A 23,951-nucleotide genomic window follows, 5' to 3' on the forward strand; every position below is an offset into this window, starting at 1 on the left:
TGCACAATCGCACATTAGACTCACACGACAACTTCAAATCCTCTCACAGAATCCCTTCCTCTCACTCCTCAGGATGCTATCTGCTTTTCAGCAAGGAGACATCTTTATCCTCAACAACAACCCCCCACCCCACCCCCCAATTCTTCTTCCTCGCCTTCTGCCCTCGCGCGCTCCCCGTCAGCAAACTTCCTACAGCTGCTCTAAGAGGAGCGGATCGCGATGGATCCCTTCTTTCCCTTCTTATAATGAGATGGTTCTATCCCGCAGTCCTCCGAGCCTCTGGATGGAGTGATATTCCTCCCAAGACGGAGGACAGCTGAACTTCATTTTATTTAGCATACCTATGGAGCGTGGGCCTGGTCACAGGCCTTGGAGCGCTACACAGATGCGTAGCTACAATTGTGCAGCAGGTGCAGTTGTTCCAGGGCCCAAAGCCCTGAAGGACTTATTAAACTCTGATAGTTGCGGTATTTACTTCCCCCAAAAGCAGTCGCATCGGACACTGTCCTCGCTTCCACCCGCCGGGTATATGGCACCCTTGCTACGCTACTGCACAGGGGCAACTATATGAAGAGTCACTACTGACAACCACAAGGCAAACTTGATAATCAATACAATACTGGCATTACTACCATTGCTACTATGACTATACTACTACTAATAGTGAACATTGCACCAATACTAACACACAAAAACCAGTAGCCACATTTACAACCCATGGGAATGTAAAAATGCAGGGAGAGGAAAGGTCATTTCACAACTAGTACAACGCAGACGCCTTTATTTACTTTCTGTAAACTGTGTTCATGATAGATTTGACAGGCATAAAGTTACAGAATAATGGGGCTGCCCCTCTGAATTATCACATGGGAGTCCTCTGCTTCCAACTCCTGGGATCAGCTAGCCCCAGTACAGAGCGCTAGGCGAGATCTGCGCCCCATAAGGGATTTGGTGGCAAAATATTAATAAGCACTGGCAAATCCCTTAGGACTGACCTTGTCTGCCAAGCTTCTGGTTTTGACAATGCTTGTTTTATTTCGTCGTGGATTTTGGCTTGTTGGGGCAGCTGCGAGGCATTAATCAATTAAACAAAAAAGATTTGCTAGTAGCAAAAATAAATTTGGGCCTCAAAAACACACATTGCCAAAGTACTGCTTGGCACTGAAGAGAACTACTTTGTGTAAGGGTGTGCGCCTTGTGAAGGGCTAATTCCGTCACTCCCAGTAAAGTTACACAGTTGTTACAACAAGGGCTGACCGATTGCTCCATGTTGTATAGTATACTATAGTGGGCAGAGGAAACCAGTGAATGACACAACAACAGACCAATGGATGAAGAGGGCAGGCTAAAAGCCCCTATAAGTAAGTATATCATGTACACAATTTTGGAGAAATCAAAAGTTCTTGGTTAACGACAGATGTAAATAAATATTTAAATGAATCACTTAAGAAGCCAAACAGCCAATCCTCCGCAAACACAAGCAGTAGACAGTCAGCAGCTTTAATTAGCAGCCAAATGATCAACTTGGCATGTTCTGGCCAGCATTCTGCATACTGTATGGTATGCAGCATGACTGTCAGAGCGCTGGTGTTTGCTTTAAAATAGGTAGCTCTGACTAGGAATACTATGTGCACTAGCAGAGGACAGGACAGGCAGGCTGTATCAGACTCATTGCTTCTTCTGTTCAATCGAGTGGTATTCTCAACTTTAACATTTTTTCGTCGAGCAGTACCAATCAGGACTGTTAACTCCAATATTGCTCAATGTGAGTGTGCATCAAGCCATGGACCGGGAGGGGACGCTCGTTTGGGTTCCGGTTTCGGTGTTTGCTACCTGATACCGATAATCGTGTAAGTGTGATCCCTCCTCCTGTAATTCCCGATCGCCGTTTTCCAAGTACCGTACCATGGCTTGATGCACACTCACATTGAGCACTAATGGCGTTAACAGTCCTGGTTGGTACTGCTCGACGAATTTTTTTTAAAGTTGAGACTACCCCTCGATTAAACGTTTTTAGAATCCATCCTTAGACTACTCACAACCAAGGGTTGTACCACCACACCTGAGAACCACTATACTTCGGATTTTTGTTCCTTCCATTGCTGCAAATACTAATATTTGATGGCTTGTATGAAACCACTACTCTAACTACGTAATCAGATTGTATGATACACATCGACCAAGACAGACAGGTCTTTAGGTCGTGCCATACGCCCTGAGGAGTCGCAGTAATTTGTTCCCATGCGACGAAACACGTGTCGGCTTACTTTTTGGAACCAATAAACCTACATCAGATTCCATCACAAACAGTTCCGGATTGCAATTGTCTTATTTCTGCTCTATACTGTGTTTGTTATTGCAATTTGTCTACCACTTGGTTGTACTATAATTGTGTGTGCGAGGGCTTTGTAGTTATTTGCTGTTTTGCAGGTTAGATTCTAACCCGCATTTGAATGGTTAAGGGGTCATATCCGTTCGCTCTTCCGCATCACAACCCAAAAAAGTAATTTTGTTATACTATCACGTTTATCCAAGGCAGTGCGCCTATCCTTCTGAATACCTAAAAACCCCACCTGTAGTGTTCATTGCTTCTTCTGGATAGGACAAATGGAGCTGTCACAAATTCCTCTATGTGGCCTAGCAGCTAGAGCTGCTGAATTTGGAATTGGGTAACCAGGTTTGAGTTCCAGCCTTGGCTCAACATTGTGTGACTCTGGCCAAAACACTTAATCTCCCTATTGCCTAAAAAACAAAACAAATGTGTGACAGGTTCTGTTGCGAAGCAGTCTAATATCTCTGGGCCAAGTTCTCCCTGTATAAAAGCTACAATAAAAATATTATATATACATATATTTTCACACAAAAAAAGTTATAGTAACATTATAGTTAGGTGACTATAGCAGTGACAACATTTCCATTTTGAAATTTAAAAAAACGGAAATTCACCAGTTATAGTTAGGAGAGCTAATAATAGCTTGGGCCCGCCATTCACTGTTTATGACCTCACATATTATATCACTCATGATATGTTCTATGACAGGATTTATGACATCATTAATGACATCTCACATGACACCCAACAGCTGGAAGGCAATTATTGTGGAACGAAGTATGCATAGGACAGTGGCGAGAGGGACGAAGGAATCGAACGATTGTACTCAAGACCATACTAATGTAGTTGTGGTGTACTGAGCCAATGGCCACGTTACTAGGTGGCATGTTACAATATGGTGGATGTTGATTGTTCATGGTTTTAATTCTGATGTTATAAAAATATGTTAAAAATAAAAAAAGAATACCATTCTACTATCACTCTTTCTCACGTGTGCCTCTATTGTTCCGAAGTTCTGTCACTCACAGGTGGGGCAGTGCGAGTCCGGTGACACTCTGGCCCAGAGATGTGTTAAGCAACATCGCAGAGGATCTGATCTGTCTGATGATTGACACTGCTATTTCAGAATACCCTCTGACGCAAAGATGCTGCTACCACAGAGACCTCAGGGCCGTGAGCCTATAATTTCCAAAATAGGCAGTGCATTGCTATTCTAGAGCCTTGTCCTATGAACCCATCTATTCAGAAGATGGAGGACTCTGACCCCCTTGGCTATTGATACTGGTATTCCAGAGGGCCCTTTGACTCCGAGATGCTTTCACCCCTGAGGCTCACAGCTCCATCACTCCCAGAAGAGGCTGCATACTTCCATTCTAGAGCCCCTCGATCATACAGCTGCATCAAACCAAGAGAAGGAGGTTGGCATGGCTGTTCCAGCGTCTCCTCTGTCGTAGAGAAGGTGTAGCCCAGGCCCAGAGTGCACTAACCCCAGGAATATAAAGTGAAATGGTATTCCAGAGTCCATGTCCCATAGATGCATATTTCCAATAAACAGACCATTCAGTTCTTTATGACTAGTGGTCCAAGTATTCCAGGGTACTGTACCACAGATTATCTTTTTTGCAGATGGAGGGTTCTGGCCCATTCAGCGTTTAATACTGCAACTCCAGAATACCATCCGGCCCAAAGATGCTTCTAACCTTGAGGACCTGAGCCGCAGACTCCCATCACTCCCTGAAGATGCAGTGTTACGGAGCCCCTATGTCCCACAGATGCATCAAACCTAGACCAGGAGATTGGCATGGCTATTCCTGTTTCTCCTCCGACCCAGAGAGGCTTCAGCCCAGACCCAGAGTGTGGTCACTCGTGGGATATGAAGTAAACAGGGATTTTAAAGGCTCTGTCAGAGGCATATTTCCAATCATGAGTTCTTACTGACGATTGGCCGGGGCATTCAAGAGTCCAACTATCCCTAAGATGCTTTGTCTTAGTAGGACTCAAAGCGCTGCCTCTCTCACAATGAGTAGTGCTACCCAAAATCCCTCTATTGCGGAGATGTGTCTGTGGAGGGATCCATGATGGTCTTCTCTGCTGTCTCACAACCAGCCTGCTTCCGGTAGACAAGTGACCCAGTGACTCCAATCCTTTGCCCGAAGTCATCTCATGCTGGGCTTTATATAATTCTCAGTTCCTGCGGCGTGCATGGAAATCCACTCCTAAGCCTCAGATTACTGCAGAAAGCAGATGCTGGAGGCATGCTGCTGGAAGCCCAGTGCCACCGCCAGGCATGTCCATGCATTGGCTGCTTCTGCTGCCAATGCGCGATGCGATTTGCTGGACCTAACTGCTTGTTAGTGTTGAAAGCCTCTGCTGGCACATCTCCAAGCAACATGGCTGACTTACACTCCCTTCGATCACTCCAATTGCAAATTCTGAGATGATCAGTAATTCGCATTAAGGAGCCTCTGACCCTTAGACTGATAGCGCCTGAGAGCCAATGATCGAATCCACGGCCTTGAAGGTTGAAAATTCACCCAAAAATCAAAACCAGGAGGATGACCGAGCTCAACATGCCAGCCCTAAGAATCAAGCGTGGAAAAATCGTTGTCTTACTTAGCATTGGCCATATTTACATTGTACCCACCTCCGTTAGAAGAACAAGCATTTATTACAAAAGACAGGATTACATGGTATCACGTACTAGTTACAGAGGAATTGGCGAAAGCTTATGAAGGGATCCACCATCACCTGTAGGATCAGTTAAGAATGACATTAAAGGACACAGTGTGCTAGTCTGAGGGTGCCATGACACATTGTCCAAGTCTTTCTTTACAGATTACCCAGTTTACCTCTGTGAGCCGTCGGTGTGCTCACCCTCGAAGAACGCAAGACCTCTGACTGGCTCGGAACCTCCCTCATCTCACAACCCTAAGATCGCAAAAACTTCTGCAAAGTTTAAATCTCACGTTAACAGCAAATGTACTAGAAAGCATGAGTGGTGGGTGGCGTATAACACACAGTTTTAATTTCTAGGTGAGATAAACACAATGTTTGTACTCGTTAAAGAATCCCAAACAGAGCTCGGTCTTTGGCAGACAAACTACTTTTAACCGATGACTCGCTGTGAGCTTCTGCTCATAAAATGTCAAAGTCATACAAATGAGGAGCTACCTATTTCGTAACTTGCATCCCTGCGCCCCGCGCCTGTGTCCCGGTAACAGAAACACGAAGACTGACAGTGTTCCTTCGGTACTTCGCAGTTCAACACCTTTAAAGATGTTTTGTATTTTGCAGCTTTCAGGCCCCTTCTCCAAGCCAGGCGTTTCACATAGTTGTGTGGATAAATTCCATCTGCGTTTTTCGAAGGGCACAGAAGTCCCTGTTTCCACACTGAACGTCTAACTGATTTAGAGGTCGGTAACAGAAGACGCAAATAAAAAAACGCAAACATTGGCAAAGCCAATAGGTCTCGCCTTTGGGACCTACTCGCTTTGCCAATGTTTTTTTAGCAATGCTATACAGCATCACTGACGATGTTCAGCATGGCTAAAGCAGGAAGAATTTTTAAAAAGCCAGTGACGCTGCCAATTACGCCACTGAGTACGTGCGCGCAACAAGTATGCACGAGCCAGTCTAATGCAAGCATTCACGATCCATTAAAACAACCAATATTGAGTTTCTTCGATGATATCAACCCATCAACAGAGACGGTTCCACCTTTCCCATTGGGTCTCCCAAGGTTCGGTGCTCCCTCTGTCAGGGATGGAAGGGAACCAGCAGCCCGTCCTAGAGCTGTTCGACTGTGAATGGCTGCCCTGCAAAGGCTGTCAGACCTTTACACGAAGCTGGGCCGTGTGTCCCTAACATACAGTGAACACCTGAGCATGCTGGGGAGACAAGATCCGCAAACCCCGACAATGGCTGTGACCGTCTATCTAGCTTAACGTTACTTAGGACACCGTCACCAGTTTGGAACTTTTCATCTGCAAATCACTGATTTCAGGAGTATTCTTCTGATTTATTGGTACAATGGAACCTAAACAAGACCAATACACCTGGAGCACACTAGTCTATCACACAACAATCCAGCCTGGAAACAGTGTCGGCAATGACCTGAAGGAGGCGGGAACCCTGAAAGAACCTAACTTTGAGGGTGCACTTCAAACGTATCTATTAGGTGCCGTTAATTTCAACAGTTTGGCAATGATAAATACAACGACTTTTAAAGAGGGGGTCCAAGGGATATAGAGTTTAAAGACCCGTACCTGGTTTTATCCCCAGCTACAAATTGATATATAGCATAAGAAACACAGGGGGTCTATTAGCTACTTATTAGAGCTATGCTATCACTACGGAGTCGCCTAGATCTTCCTCGAGTGTAGTAAGTATCTTGGAGGATAAGTTGACTACGAGGGAGGGTTCCCTGATGGGCCTGCTTTCTGGCTCTTGGCAGTCTGGCTCCGTGTCCCCATGTGTGGGCCTGTCTGATCTTGCCACTGTACCCCTGTGTTTTGTGCCGCTCTCCTTTTGCCTCTGGGTCGGCGGGGACCAAACCCTAAAAAATGTTGAGAATTATAGGCGTTAGGAAACCCCTGAAAATTAGGAGGCGGTGGTGGTATTCCGGGATAGGGATGTTGATTGGGGGGAAAACCCCAAGGGTTCGGTGGCCACCACTGCTGGTATTGTTGGTTACCATACGAATAAGGTCTGCTCCCCCTGCCCCTCCCACGTTGTGGGAAACTGGGCGTATTTGTGTAGGTGTTGTCTGGATCACTACTTTCAGATCCTGAGCTAGAGTAATTAGAACCAAAACGTCTGCCATTGTTCCTAAACACAGGCGGTGAATAAGTGTCACTTGTGTAGGGATACACGCGTTCATGCTTCCATTTAGCTAAATCTTTCTTGAATTTGTCCAATTTAGCTTGCAGGATGGTTTCATGAAACTCACCCGAAGATTTATTTGATTCGTCCTGTTGTTTTTTGAACACAATTGGAGTTATCGTTGTTCGTATAGCTGCTTCTTAAACCTGTATCTCTACAAGAATAGTATCAGCTATTCTTTTGGCTGTGCTGATAATTAATATGAGCCAGTCTCTAGTGCATCTCCATGCTATTAACGACCAATCCTTCAGAAAAGCCTTATCTTGTAGGAAAAGTTGGGGGGCATTAGAGACCACTAGCCCGGGTGGAGCACAGCTTACTCTCAAATATTCCGCCATGGCTATACCATGGACCAGAGTCCGGGCCTGTGATTTTTTTAGAACCTGAACTTGGGCCCAGTCATCTCCTGTACTCGTGGTGACTGTAGAGGATGTATCTAAGACACTTGGCATACTGTCCAATATAGATTTATACGTGGCATCATCATACGCAAGGCCACTAATTTCTGCCATGATTGTGTTAACAGTTAATGTCAGAGAAATGTGTCAGAAACACCGAAGCCTAGTCAACACCGAAAAACTGCGGTGAACCCACTCTCAGTGTCAGATTAGCAGTCCTAATGTGTAGTAACTAGCTCTACACCATCAATAAGTATGGTGGTACAATGCGGACCCGCAGCCGAAAAGCTGCTCATTACTAGATAAGTACAACGACTTTTAAAGAGGGGGTCCAAGGGATATAGAGTTTAAAGACCCGTACCTGGTTTTATCCCCAGCTACAAATTGATATATACCATAAGAAACACAGGGGGTATTAGCTACTTATTAGAGCTATGCTATCACTACGGAGTCGAATAGATCAGTCATTGCGGATGTTTCATCAGTTTTGGTGGACCAAATCCGAAGATATCAATACTGTGTGGTTCAGTCCCCATGATCAGAGGACTAGCCGTTCACACTCCAGGGTTTGGCCAGATGATATGACTGATCACTAAAGTCTCTTTTGATGGAAACCCTATATCACTCTTTTGGACTGGTCAGCCACTGATGAATAATCTAGCATGTATCGGTTTCTTTCTTCACCTTTGTATCCACTTGTCTTTCATTTTGTCTTCATTCTTTTTCACACACGTTGAGATCTAGGCGACTCCGTAGTGATAGCATAGCTCTAATAAGTAGCTAATAGACCCCCTGTGTTTCTTATGGTATATAACAGTTTGGCAATGACAGAATTCCAATCAATGATCCTTTCCAGTTTATCATTTCCCACGGGGTATGTGTGTGTGTGGGGGGGGGGGCTCTTTAATGAAGACATTTCCGTAGCCATAAAGGCCAACTCAAAATGCAGCAGGTAATCCACGGCCAATGTGGCGGGGGCTGCAGATCTTCTAAGCTCGCACACAGATATTCGACCAGCAAAACCTCTGAATCAGCCCAATGGTCTTTTGTCAGCGGTGGGATCCGTGCACAGCCTCCATGCTGGCAGAGGCATGGTGCATCATGGGAGCAAAAATCTCTGTCCGAGCAGCGAGGGCCACTGGCGACATGTTAGGCTAGTGCAGAGATCTGGCTGGCATGAAGCACTGCCATGGATCAGCATGGCACCTCTTCTTTAACTAACCCGGCCACCGCCTTATGCACAACCCTCACATCTCAGCTTTCAGCCTTCCTGTGACTAATCCACTCCATCCTGCGTGTCCTCGCTCTCCAACCCCTCGCATGGACACTGCTATACAGTTTCCCACACAGGTCGGCCCCCTAAGTCACTTATCACTGTTGGCCTCAAGTACCTTCAAAAGAAGACTCCATGTCATCAGGGATACCACATTCCAGTCCAGGTTTACTTTCTGCAAACCATGTGACCTTGAATTTAAATCCAAATGAGTTTAACTAGGACTACTACTCCCATAGTGCCCTGGGTTGTTAAATAAAAGCCCAGGGCTGGGACATGGCGTCCGTGGTGATGAGCAGTTATTTGCTAACTCAGTCTTAAGCATACCTGTCCCTGACCCCACAGTACTCTCTCCCAGGATTTTGGCTGCTCGAGGGCAGAGTCCCATGCGTCAACAGAGTCATTCTAGAGAGCTCCATGCCACTGAATGCAAGCCTCTGTGCACTGTCCTAATACAACCAGGGATCCTTGCCAACTTGAGAGCACCCCTCCCATCCCTCGCACTCCAACCCTCTTAAAAGTATTTCCGCTTACTCCCTGCCTCATCTCCCCGAATCTCTCTCTCCCCTTCAATCTCTTGGCTCCTCTCTCAGTGTTTTGGTAAACACAGAATTCCTCTTCCCACCCTAGGTCACCCGTGCCTGGGAAAGTTCATGCATCCTGCCTGGATGATGCGATGACCCCATGGCCAACGGACAATGTCCCTTCCTCCCAAGAGGAAACTGGTCCTGGCACAGGAGACAGGAAAGGCAGGGGCTGGCTTGGACCCCTGAACTTCTCCAGCTGTGCCTGGCCAACTGGTCAGGAGAAGTCCGAGCTGAGGAGGCCGTGAGCCTGGAGCACCCAGTCACTCTGGAGGTTCCAGGAAACTAGAACTATTTTAAGATTTCAGAGTGCTATTCTTTCCCCAACCTCTTTCGAGGGCGTGAGACAGTCCTCGGTACACACTGTGTGAATGCGTGAAAATGGCCGCAGGGCAGCTCTGGAGGACTATTTCCTGGTACTCCCTTCTGAGACGAAACCCTCTTTGGGTTTGTGAGACCCCGATGCGACCCGACCTAGTGGCGAGCAATCTGTTCCGTAATCAGTTTAACCCTTCGCCTAACATGCCGCACAAAACTCAGCAGCGCAGAGCCATGTTCCTGCTGAGTCTGTGCGCCCCACGCAAGGTCTGACTCAACAAACAGCGAATAATGTGTGCAACCATTGGGCCTGTCTTCCCCTATGTGTCTGTTTGGAATCAGGTGCACTTGTTGATGGACAACTAGAGAGAGCCCTGATGCAGTTTGTGACCCAGGCCCCATAGAAGCTGATTCAAGACTTGGGCGCCCAGGTATGGCTGTCTTACCTGCATGAAGTGTGTGACCCAGGTCCCACAGAAGCTGATGAAAGACTTGGGGGCCCAGTTATGGCTGTCTGACCTGCATGATGTGTGTGACCCAGGTCCCACAGAAGCTGATGAAAGACTTGGGGGCCCAGTTATGGCTGTCTGACCTGCATGAAGTGTGTGACCCAGGTCCCACAGAAGCTGATGAAAGACTTGGGGGCCCAGTTATGGCTGTCTGACCTGCATAAAGTGTGTGACCCAGGTCCCACAGAAGCTGATGAAAGACTTGGGGGCCCAGTTATGGCTGTCTGACCTGCATAAAGTGTGTGACCCAGGTCCCACAGAAGCTGATGAAAGACTTGGGGGCCCAGTTATGTCTGTCTGACCTGCATGAAGTGTGTGACCCAGGCCCCACAAAAGCTGATGAAAGTCTTGGGCGTCCAGTTATGGCTGTCTGACCTGCATGAAGTGTGTGACCCAGGTCCCACAGAAGCTGATGAAAGACTTGGGGGCCCAGTTATGGCTGTCTGACCTGCATGACGTGTGTGACCCAGGTCCAACAGAAGCTGATTCAAGACTTGGGGGCCCAGTTATGGCTGTCTGACCTGCATGAAGTGTGTGACCCAGGTCCAACAGAAGCTGATGAAAGACTTGGGGGCCCAGTTATGGCTGTCTGACCTGCATGAAGTGTGTGACCCAGGCCCCACAGAAGCTGATGAAAGACTTGGGCGCCCAGTTATGGCTGTCTGACCTGCATGAAGTGTGTGACCCAGGTCCCACAGAAGCTGATGAAAGACTTGGGGGCCCAGTTATGGCTGTCTGACCTGCATGACATGTGTGACCCAGGTCCAACAGAAGCTGATTCAAGACTTGGGGGCCCAGTTATGGCTGTCTGACCTGCATGAAGTGTGTGATCCAAGTCCAACAGAAGCTGATGAAAGACCTGGGGGCCCAGTTATGGCTGTCTGACCTGCATGAAGTGTGTGACCCAGGTCCCACAGAAGCTGATGAAAGACTTGGGGGCTCAGTTATGGCTGTCTGACCTGCATGAAGTGTGTGACCCAGGTCCCACAGAAGCTGATGAAAGACTTGGGGGCCCAGTTATGGCTGTCTGACCTGCATGAAGTGTGTGACCCAGGTCCCACAGAAGCTGATGAAAGACTTGGGCGCCCAGTTATGGCTGTCTTACCTGCTTGGAGTTTGTGACCCAGGCACCACAAAAGCTTATGAAAGACTTGGGCACCCAGTTATGGCTGTCTTCCTCAACTCATGGCACCCTTGCCAAGCCCCGGTTTTGCATCACTGTAGATGGGAGATAGCGAGAATGAAGGCTGACAGCTCTGTTTGCCCAGAGACAAGGCCCTCTCTCCAGAAGAGGCAGTGGCTCCTATGATATAAATGGCAAGGGCTCTGCTCCGGTCCACAGAGGGGCCTGGGGCAGGTAGTCTGTGCCCTGGGCAGAGAGCAGCATTGCAATGTAAATATACAAATGAAGGTACTCAGTACAGGAGAGTGATTGCTTGCTACTGAGAAGTGCATGTACTCTTTCGTTAAAGGTGTTGCACCCCGGCTGAAAAGTGCTGGGGGTACTATCCCTTTCACTTTCAAGGTTGCAGGGACTCTGTACCCAACAGTTTATGCCCATGTAAAGCACAAGTAACTACTAATGTTGTCGTTCACTCCTGATCAAAACTACTGATACATAGCGACAAACTTCTCAGAGCCTGCACCCAGGAGAACATAGCCATTACAGAGTCTGGGGCCTAACAGCACTTAGTAACTGAGATAGAGGATGGGGTAACATCAAGCAGAAAAAGCATAATGTTTGGCTCAGGTGATCTCTGACTTTTTGCATCAGGTTTAGCGACTGGTGTAAAACAGTGAGCGTCTATTTTGAATCCAACGTAGTGCTAGGTTTAGCTTGTAGGTAGCGATAAAACTGAGTGCTAGCCCAAATGAGTACAACTGGCCCTCAGCTCATCATCAGTGCTAGTGCAATACCAGGCTCAGAAATTGCTTGCACCTTGTTTTCCCTCTAAATCCGGTCCTTAATGTTCATGCTGTGCATACTGGGTTCGTACGTAGAGTTTCAGTGTTTCTAAATAGCTTTGACAGAGGTTACATGGTTACGTGTTTGTACAGACGAAGGTTACATTGAACTCTGTCGATCATGAACTTCACATGGTCAGGGATTGTCATGTTCAGACTATGCTACTATGATCTCCCAAATAACACCTTCTAGACTCTTCCTTCTTCTAACCCTCCTTTATCCTATTCAATCCAACTAACAGACTCATGTCAGTCGTGTGAATCAACACGTTAGATCTCCCTATACTAATCTATCACTAATCCACTTTGGGTGCCGAAGTAGCATGCTACTTGCTAAGAAGTGCTTCAACGCCTTGTTTGGGGTAGTAAGCGCTATATAAATATAATTACAATATGCAGCCCCTGATTATATGGGCTGCACCTTTCTGTGCTAAAAAAATTAACTAGACATTGTCATCACTTTTACTAGTTGGGACATCAGCACATGACAAGCATCACTTAACAGTCAGAGACCCAAAACAAAGCTCAGCCACTGGTGGGAGGCTGTGCACATTTATGGAAGCCTGCATTTGAGGTGAGCCCCAGGGGCGCAAATGCTCCTGCACGGCAGGGCTGGGAACAGAAACCAGCCCTGGCAGATTGCTGCTCGACTGTCCACACTGCTGCAAAACCGCCCCCCAGTAACAAAGCCGGCCCCACGGGTAGCAAACCGGCCCCATCCCTCTGGCCCACAGTGGCCAGGTTATCCCTGTGCTCCTTGTTCTGGGGACCACTACAAAGCTTGCTTGACAACAGTTGATTGGTGGGGAAGATCAGTAAAGTGGAGGTGTGGAAGCCCTACAGTCTTTATGTGTAACGCAGAACCTTGAATGCAATTGTGGCCCTGCATGTGGAATCAGTGAAGGCTTCTCAGCTGCTAGATTGGTAATGTAGTACCTCCAACATGCAGTGTCCTGCCACTGATTGAGATTGCTGAAGGCTTTTTATTTAGTATGTTGTTTGGCAGGATACTGTGCGTAGTCCTGGTCCAAGCGCAAGTTGACGCCCCCTAATGATACAGACAGCAGTTGAAAAAGTATAAGCAATACTGTCTAATGAATCCAGCTATTCATGCCATAGTTGTTGTCGGTAAAATGTATATGATCCTAAATGCAGGTAACCATTTTCAAGGGGGAGCAGTAGTAGGTGAGCCCCCTGTTGTGTTTGTTTGTGACTGATGTTCTAGTGTCTTGATTCAGTGGACTATCCGTCAAGCCCCAGGGGTCATTGGACAAAAATGTGGTGGAGAATGCGGGCACTCATCCTCTGATACAAGATCAGAGCAGGTCCTAGCAAAAATGTGTGAGGCCCAGGCTAAACTGGAATGGGCCATGGAGAAAAGTGCGAATCAGGCAGATATGGACAGGGCAGCGTTCAGGGCCTACATCAAACTACAAGCTGATAACATGACCTAATTAGCAGAAGGACAAACCCAGCTTTTACGCACACTGGATCAGGGCAGGGCACCTGCTTTGCCAGGAACCGTCATACCTTTACAGAAATATGTTGCAGGAGAGGATCCGGTATAATTTTTTTTTAACTTTGAACGAGCCGCAAGGGCCAGTGGTTGGCCAGGAGAGCGATGGCCTTTTTACCTGGCTCCTCTTCTATCGGGGGTGGCCCAGGCAGTGTATCAAATAGCTAACCGTGACGCACAGCAACTTATGGGCATCTCAAACAGTATATCCTTGATCGCCTAGGTATTGACGATGAAGCTCATCGCCTCAGGTTTAGACAAGAGCGAGGAGTAGCCGGAGACACCCCAAAGACTCTTTATTATAAGATTAAAGATGCAGCAGACCGCTGGTTAAAACCTTTGGAATCTACACGTGAAGCCATTATGGAAAACATTTATCTGGAACAATATTTAGAGGCCCTACCCTATGGAACTCAGAGAGGGTTACGCCAGCATGCTGGCCTTACAATACAACATTAACTCGCTTGGCCCTAGTGTCTTGATTCAGTGGACTATCCGTCAGGCCCCAGGGGTCATTGGACACTCCCGCTCATAGCCAGCCCATCTTTCAAGGTCCCTGCGCCAAGTTATGCCTCGGGGACCCCCACAGCTATTCCAGTGTCTAGTGATTTTATGACAAGACATTAGACTAGCTTTATGCATAACCTTTTATTTACTACTACTTATTTACTACTTCTGCCAGGTGAGCATGGAACCTCCTTCAATATGACATCCGCCACCACTCTTGTTACCTCTTCCCAGTAAGTGTCAGAGAGAGGCCGGTCCACAACATGTGTAGGAGTTCAGCACCCACATCTCTGACAGGACCCCCCCAGGCTGATTAAAATATTTATTGATGTGCCCTGGAGTTAAATGTGCCCTATGCGCAAGTTGACTTGCGGGCCCAATACCGTGGGTGGTTTTACTGGTGGAATTATGGGAAGGGTTTTTAAAAGAGTTTACTTAGAAGAAGCTTGATGCACCATAACTTCTAGTTGGGAACTAAAGTTGCAACCCAGCCTTTGATGAGGAATATTTGTCTGAAGACAGTGAGAAAAGGCATAGCTTATTCCTTTGTTTAACGCCATCGTTGTTTAAGCCTGGTTTCTACAGTGTTAGTGAGGTGGGGGGCTCACTTTTTGCAGCCTCTTGTTTTTTGGAGAGAACAGCAAGTATGAACAAACAGATTTCGTTTTTCAAAAAAGATCTGACACCAATTCATGACGTCACACCCATTCTTTGAATATTTATTTGTCATATTTTTATATTTGTCATATATTTTTGTTACATTTTTAAGTGAGCGTATTATAGCCAAAAACAAAATTCAAACCCTGGCCATATCCTCTCCTTCACCCTGGTGGATCCCCGCTCACCTGTCCCAGACAGTTTTGATGTACTAATTGATCTGGGCAGGTAACCACCACCCGGCAGACCAAGGATATTTCTACCCCGGTGGTTATAACACGCGATATAAATTAAATAAATAAAAATAAATAAATAAATAAAGTAGTCCCGTAACAATTTTGGGACATTTCTCTGACTTTGGAGATGTGAGTGAGGCCGCCTATCCCTAGTGCTGTGCACCCAACTGCTGTGCAATGCATTACTGATGTGTGTAGATTAGGTAGGCAACAGTACACGTCTTCAGGTTATTAAGATATATTTATTAAGTTACACAGCAGAGCAGTAAACTTCACAGCTGACCAGACCGTCAACTGCCAAGGTTGGAATCCTCACATACCAGATAGAACACTCTTAGGTACTATGGGAGATTGGTAAGATAGGAACACTAAGAAAGGACTACTGACACAAAGTAGCCATATTGAATGAAGTATAAATATACAACATATCTTCTCCCTTTACAAATAAAACAAAAATAAAAGACTCAAACACATTGTAAGAGTTAAAGCATGGAAAACACGAAGATGAAAACATATAACACATAGGAGGTCAGCGACCTCATGGACTTCCAGATAACGAAGGAAGAAAATCAGGATCAAGATGAGAATGATGAAGAAGATCATGATGACCACCTTCTCCCCTTCGATTTGACAAAACATGAAGAGCAGTCTACTCTCTACAAACCGTCATTCATTGTGGCCATCAAAAACGGAAATAGACAGTTTACTTTCTCCAATCGGTGTTTGTGCGTCGCGGCTTCCCGCTCATTGTTGAAAATAGAACAGTTCAACAAGTGCCTTAATGGGTCAAAAGTTCTGGAAGGATGTTCCCGTAGAAAAATTTAGAGCCAGATCTCTTGTCCAGGATGAAGTTCTGGACCAGGTGTCACGGTTCTGGTTCTTTTCCTCTGGTTGTGGGCCTCTAGTTGTGATTAGGGTCTCTGAGTTTCCTTTAAATTATATTTCTTTTGTGGACAAACTGTCTCAGTACTGTGGGGTATACAACCCAGTTCAAATCGCGGAACATTTATCCGGTTCAGAGAACCACCTTGTTACAACTTTGTCGTGGTACTGGAGCTCTTGTCCGTCACAAATCTTGGTCGTGAACTCTTCCGGTCCAGGAACACACTTTTTCCTCTACCGATGCTGATTTTGGGACATACATTGTCCCCTTCTGGACAGGTTGGAACCTTTGTTCACTTTTACCTTTCTCTGGGACCTTTGTCTCCTTTTGGAACCTTTGTTCACTTTTTTTCCTGGGACCTTTGTCTCCTTTTGGAACCTTTGTTCACTTTTTTTTCCTGGGACCTTTGTCTCCTTTTGGAACCTTTTGTTCACTTTTTTTTTCCTGGGACCTTTGTCCCCTTTTGGAACCTTTGTTCACTTTTTTCCTGAGATGTCCTTTGACCTCTCCTGATTCTGGGACCTTTATCCCCTTCCGGTCCTGGGACGTTGTTTACCACTCCCAGTACTGATTCAGAGATGTTTGTCATCTCTGGATAGGTTGGAAGCTTTGTCCCCTAGTTTTGTTGTTATTATTATTTAATTATTTATTTTGTTTGTTTTCCGGGACCTTTGTCCCCGTTATAGACTTTCAGTCCGGGCTCTATATTGAGATACTGGATCTGTTGCTTCTCTCCACACTAATAATGCAGGTTGAAACAAAACGTCTCTGGTTTTGTTTCACAAAACTTTCATATTGCGTTTACTTGACTGCGACAGACTAGTACATCATTCCCTCACAATGAGTATTTATACACCTTTAAATCTTGAAAATGACAATTTCTTCTTCATAACTGCCCATAGAGTACTTAAAGAAGCACAAGGTGGCGCTGTTGTCAACAGTTTAACATTGTGATTGACTTAAACATACTGTCTGCCTTAACCTTTTGCATGCTCATGAGAAGCTGAGCTCGTCATGAGGCACGGTGCTCCGGTGCTCATGACGAGCTGAGCTCGTCATGGGCCGTGGAACGCTCAGGTGCGGGGAGAATTCCACTGCTGTGCTGAGCGTTCCACGGGAGCCAATGCACCTGTGACGAGCTGAGCTCGTCATGAGCACAGGAGCACTGTAGCTGTACGCGCCCCCCAGCACAGCCGAGGAATTACCCCCGCAGCGAAGGGGTAACTGCAAATGCAAATGTAAATGTCTCTAGCAGCATGCCCCGGTTAACTTTGCTTCGCCGATTCTGGACTTAGATTTTAGACTAAAAGTACATGTATAACATTGCAGGAAGCTGATTTTGTTTATTTATGAAATTTCATTTATGTTCACTGTCTTTCATAGTAAATACACATTTATGTTAATTTGGCAACTATGAAGTTAGACCCGACATTTCTTCATGCTGCAGAATTTGTGTACAAATAAATTGTTGTGACGGAAACGAGTGGTCATTTCAGTATGAATAAGTACAATTAACGTAAGTGGTAGCATACCGTGAACTGGATACACCGAGGTGCGGGCTGACCTCTGCTTGTATTTCCGTAATTATTTGCGCTCGCAGTGAGTTGACACAAACTCTTGTTGGTCTCCGTCACCTTCAAAATGCTGAAACATCTCAATTTGCACACAGCTACAAACAACGCACTCAGATGAAGCAAGTCAACGCACTTGGCAGAGGGTAGCATTGTGTTTTACAGTTACCATGAGAATGAAAACGCAAGATGGCTAACTTGCGTTGCGTCTTGACATCACACGTTGTACTCTCGTCGTGACGTGGACGCAGGCTCTCCGCTAGAACCCATGAGGATTCTAAGATGTCATCAGATCACAGATGACTGCCCAGCAGAAAGATCTCTAGGCCTACCAACAGAATCACTAACCTGCAAATGGGCACAAACGTCCCTTGATGCTGAACAGCTGACTGCCCTCTGAACAGCCGACTGCTGGGTTCGATTGCCCTTCTCTTTTTCTTGATTGTAAGTCGCCCTTTTTTTTTTAGCAACCGTGGGAAGAATCATCCAGAATACTACACACTTGAAACTGATATCCTCACGGTTCCGCCCCAATCTCTTCACAAAAATTACCACAGGGACATCCGGACAGTAGCAGTTGGGAAAAGAAACATGAGTGACAGGTTTCTTACTTCTTCTTGTATTATCGTTTCTTTCTGCAGTGAATTCATGGGCTAACAACCACGTTCTTGTTGTTTCTTTTGTTTAACCCTTTGCATGCGTCGGACGGTCCCCGGCCGTCCAACGTCACGGTGGGCGTGTGCGGAGGACGGCCGGGGGCCGTCCTGACCACGCCCAGTCATAAATCACCCGCACCGCGGCGGAATTTCAGCCGCGGTCAATGGGTTAACTTGTTCAGGCAGCAACTGAGGAATACTTGTCAGATTTTAAAGAGTTAACAGTTTCTTTTCTTGAGGAGGTTTTCTTTGAGATGACAGTTACTTCACATCAAGTTCCTTGCTGCATTGGCACAATGTCTAGTTTAAGATTGTTTGTGACATGAAGCTAGTTTCTTCTTCATTGTTACTTGTGGCAGATTTCTTGTGGTTCTCGTGTTTCAGAGGTTTTAGTTCCTTCTTATTACAGGCCGCAGTTAGGTGGGTTCTTTGTTGTGAGGTCTTGCTCGTGCTGCGCAGTTCTTCTTGGTCTTCTTCTCCGGTCTGCTCAGCGCAGAATGTCGCCAAAATGTTGTATGTAGATTAGGTAGGCAGCAGGACACGTCTTCAGGTTATTAAGATATATTTATTAAGTTATACAGCAGAGCAGTAAACCTCACAGCTGACCAGACCATCAACTGCCATGGTTGGAATCCTCACATACCAGATAGAACACTCTTAGGTACTATGGGAGATTGGCAAGATAGGAACACTAAGAAAGGACTACTGACACCAAGTAGCCATATTGAATGAAGTATAAATATACAACAATTACCTTAACCTTTATGAGGCTGGATTGACTAATTAGGAGAACATTGACGTTTTGCTTGCCACTCAACAGTTGGTACCAGTCCAATAATACGCCCACTGTATGCCACAGTCCCTTTCTGTGACCGCAACATTGTGGGCAACATTGTGGGATACCTTCTCCATCCCCAGGATTCGCAATAGCTTGTGACACATCAAACCCCAACAACCCCACCGCTTCGGAAACACCTATTTGACCACTAGCAATAACAACAGAATTATGATCCTGCCCCCACCGCAATGCACCTAGGGTATCCAGCAGAGTACGATGCTAGGGGAATCCCTAGTGGAACCTCACATCCTATGACATGATAAATGACTTATCGAATCTTATTCCAGAATACAGGTATTTTGGTTTAATATGTAGGACGGTGAGCATCTGTCCCTAAATCCCTTCCAGCACGTGTCAGGTTACCTGGCTTTGCAGGTATGCAGTCTGGTTGTGGTGAGATATGTAACTTTGTTACTGGATCCAATCTCTTCAAAGCCAAGACCCTCTCTAGCAGTGTAGGGTATGTCATTCTAATCCCCTTCACATAATGTGATTACTGGTTACTTCCCCCAGGGATTCTGAAAGTTCCCTCTGGGTGCAGATTCCACGACCCTTTATCACCTGATAGATTTCCAAGAATATGTGGTTGTCCTTGTCCACGGTCTGCAGGAGTTTCTCGAGAGGTGACAACCCTCTACAAGCTGCCTCTTTAACTGAGTGGTGCAGGGCCCAGTGGTGCGATTGTGTGTAGTGGAACCTCTCAGCCTCCCCTAAGCTGAAATCTGACAATTTGCTCAAATGGTTAGGGGACGCCCTTGCTACAGAGATCCCCCAATGTTACACAACCATTTAGTTGCCACTGGGGAAATGCATCTCTAGCCAACCCAGTTTGGAAATCCAGATTCACAAAAAGACAGTGAAGGGAGATGGATAACTTTTCAGGCCCAAACTAAAGGGATTTATCATAGCTAAATGCTTGTAACAACTGTGTGTGCTTGGTTATTCCAATAACTAACAAGCATTTGCAAAGTTACGAGGCAGTTCTATGGCAAGCTGGTGCAATGGTTATTAAAAAAAAAATTATCGCAAGCAAACCCCAAAATAAAAAATAAAAAATGCTCCATAGACGTGGTGTATTTAGGCTTTAAACAAAATATTTTAGATTTAAAACATAACCATTGCATATACCTTTCATGGGACACTATGGGTGCTTCCTCGCAAGGAGGTTTACTTAGAACAAGTACAGAAATTATTTTTTGTTTTAATGCACTTTACAGGACTATATCATACTTATTTACACAAAGATAAGGTACTCTGGGCTTTGACCATCTTTAACCTGAAAATATTATTAAAAACGCAAGACCGACACAGCAATTACAATGAAGATAATCCATTGGCTAAGTAAAGTATTGTCCATCAATCCTGACATAGAAATGAACTTCGTTTTAGGCGGATGTGCAAATGTTATAAAGCCAAATGCCATCACTCATAGTGCAAGAGAGCTACTGCCTCCCCCATTGCCAATGCTTTACGTTATGGTGGCAAAAAGAAACATTTGAATGACAGGTGAACAGACTAATGTATGAAGAGAGCTGACCCAGTGCCCCTTTATATATAAATATGAGTTAATTATGTATGAATTTCTTTGATTACATGAGGCTAGGGAAACAGCTAACGCTGTCTCTAGGAGAGACCTAAAAATGGGGATTCAGATGCAGCTATGTGTATCTGCTTTTTGTAGAAATGTCCTTTACAATAAGGCAGGACAGTGTGTGGCAGGTGATGAATGAAGCGTAGGGTTTTGGAAGCAGACGAGTGTGTCTTTCGTGATCGTTTACATTGTATTCACTGTGGTTGAAACAGAGGTCAGTTTAGTGACACAATTACTTTCAAGCAAACTATGTAGTTACAATTGTAAAATATTAGGAGCCACACTTACACTGCAAATCAGGTGCTGGAAGAAACCAGTTATTTACCTATTATTAAGGTTTTGCAGCTTTAAACTCTTCTAGGTTCACAAGCTTTGCACAATCCTGCCATCTAATGGTTGGTTCCGGATGTGTTTCTTGTGTTCTCAAAGATTTCTTAAGTTTTTAGTTGGGGCTGACATGGGTAGAGTCCCCAGGACGTCGACCGTAATCCCACAATGCCCATGTACGTGTCCACCATTTTAGATTCGTTTTTTTAACCTCTTCCACAATCCTGCTAAAGGGAGTCAAAAGGGTTGTAGGTGAACCTAGAAGATTTTCAAGCTGCAAAACCATAATTGCAGGTAACTGGTTTCTTTCGCAACATGAAACCTCTCCTAGATTCACACGTGTTAACTTTGCATGAGCATAATTCCATGCAGTAATGTTTAGTAAATGTATGCTGCACGGACCAAGTGGCCACTTTGCATATCTACTGACTGGAGACATTAGCCGTAAAGGCCACTGTAGCCCCCATTCTCTTAGTTGAGTTTGCCTTAAGTCTGTGAAGCAAAGGTTTGTTTAATAGCGAATAGCATAGCTGGATTGTTTGTACATCACAGTATTTTTAGAAACTGCCACCCCTAAGGCTTGGACTGAAAAGCTCACAAATAACTGTAGTGTCTTCCAGATGCTTAGTGTCGCGTGAATGTAGTACATGATTGGTTTCCTGACAGCTTAGGTTTGTAGGGCCCTTTCTGCAATGTTCATAGGTTTTTGGATGAACTCTGGTATAGTGATAGTCTGATTTATGTGGAAGGGAGAAATAACCTTAGGTAAGAATTTTGGGTGTGTCCTCATAATCTCCTTAATATTTTCTATGACCGTGTAGGGTTTCAGCACCGTTAGGGCCTGAATCTCGCGTACTCTCCTTAGAGACGTAATAGCAACCAGAAATACTATATTCCCTGTAAGGTGTCTGAGTGTGGATTTATGCATTGACTCAAAAGGTGATATCATCAGCCCTGCCAACCCTAGGTTTAAATTTCACTGAGGAGGGGCACCTCACTTGCTGGAAAAAGTATTTTCGCTCCGTCCACAAACCGATTTGATCACTAGAATTGAGAAGATATTCTGTATATGCAGACCCTTTAGTTCTACTGCAAGGCTAATCTGGTGTTCCCCATAGACTGAAAATGTTGTCTACTATAGACTTTTTTACCTCCCATCCGCACGTGCAGTTTGTCTACTTAGGTTGCCTGCTTGAACGTTTTCTAGTCCTGCGATGTGACTCGCTCAAAATGATATCTGTTCCGCTATTGCCCACTTCCAAATGTTCTGGGCTAATTACAAAAGTGGGTGCAATACTGTCGTCCCGCTTGTTGGTGTAGAACACTGCTGTGGTATTGTATGTCAGGATTTGTACAGTTTTTCCCCAGATCTGACTCTGGAAGGCTCTCAAAGCTAAGAATATTGTCTTTAGTTCCAGGAATTGATGTATTTTGTGGAGTCCTGTTCTGACCATAACCCCTTTACTCCTAGTGTGTTTATGTGTGCTCCCGAGCCCACCAGTGAGGTGTCTGTGGCAATGATGGTTTGTGCCAGGGGAGCGTTGAAAGGCCTCCCCTTGAGCATGTTCACAGTATTTCACAACCTCACTTCCTTACTGATAATGTCTGATCAAACCCCTAGATCCTCCCAAGTGCCCCCTTGCCGTATTGTAACCATTCCCGTACTGGTCTCATGTGAAGCCTGGGATGGTGAATGAAGTGGATGTAGGAAGCCATCTTCCCTAAAAGTGTCATTACCTTCCTCACTGTCGAAGTTTGTGACGTCCGGTAGAGGGGAATTTGAGCAAGTATGGCCTGAATTCTCCCTGGTGTAGGGTAAGCCGTGCCAGTTGGGTGCCAAGGTCTGCTCCTATGAATGTTTCTTTGGTTTGTGGGCGATTTCTCCCAATTTAATAAATAAACACTGTGCAGAATGGACACTCCTCTCGTCATGTTCTACTAGCAAAGATTTAAGTTGCCTGCCTTGACCAGGTAATCCTCTAGGTATGTGCAGACATATATGCCCTGTCTTCTGAGATGTGCAGCAACCACTGACGTTGTCTTGTGGAAGACTCTTGGTGCAGACTTTATTCCGAAGAGTAGGACCTTCAATTGGTAATTTTCACCTTCCCGTACTAATCTGAGGTACTTTCTGTGTGCTATGTGAATGGTTATGTGGAAGTAGGCATCTTTGAGATCCATAGTTGCTAAGTAGTCCCCTACATCTAGTAAAGGGATGATGTCTTGCAATGTAGTAATTTGAAAACTTTTGTCTTTGTATACCTGTTTATGAAGCTCAGTTCCAGAGTTAGAGAGCATGCTTAGGTCTTGCTTTGACACAAGAAAGTACATTGAGTAGACACCTTTCTTCCTTTCCTTTCTTGGTACTTTTTGGACAGCATTCTTTGCAAGGAACTCCTAGAAATCTCTGCGTAGAATTTCCAGCTGGTCCTTCTAGTAGTATTAACATTTTGGTTGTCTTGTTGGTGGTACCTGTATAAAGTCTATACAGTATCCGAAACAAACTATATTTACAACCCAATTGTCTGTGGAAATGGCTTCCCATTTTTTTAAAGACTTTCTTCATTCTCCCCCCACAGGTGTATTGTGACTGAGGGAAGCAAATCACGAGTCAGCCCGAAGTGCTTGAGGTGGAACCTCTTGAGTTTCAGACCCTGATTTCTGCCTTGAAAGGGAAGTTTAGCCTGCTGTTGTGGTCATCACTGTGTATGGTCTTGAAACTGGCTGGGTCATGGCTGTTCTTGGCTCTATGACGCAAACATTTGTCTTCCTTGTCCTCCCTTATCCTAAAAGGTGCCTCTTTTAAATGAAGGTCTAAAGACCTGAAGTGCCCCACTTGCTTTGGCAGTTTCATTTTTCTTTTTAGTTTCCTCCAGCACTTGGTCTACCCCTGGGCCAAAAAGCTGGTT

At 45.5% G+C, this 23,951-nt stretch overlaps 1 protein-coding gene across 7 annotated transcripts in view; it reads right to left on the reverse strand.

Annotated features, from left to right (window-relative positions):
• The window catches only part of MTSS2 (MTSS I-BAR domain containing 2), a 320,542-nt gene that overhangs the window by 81,488 nt on the left and 215,103 nt on the right, over window positions 1–23,951 (reverse strand). The window lies entirely within an intron of this gene.

This window comes from Lissotriton vulgaris, chromosome 12, assembly GCF_964263255.1.
Source record: "Lissotriton vulgaris chromosome 12, aLisVul1.2, whole genome shotgun sequence".
Lineage (NCBI taxonomy): Eukaryota > Metazoa > Chordata > Amphibia > Caudata > Salamandridae > Lissotriton > Lissotriton vulgaris.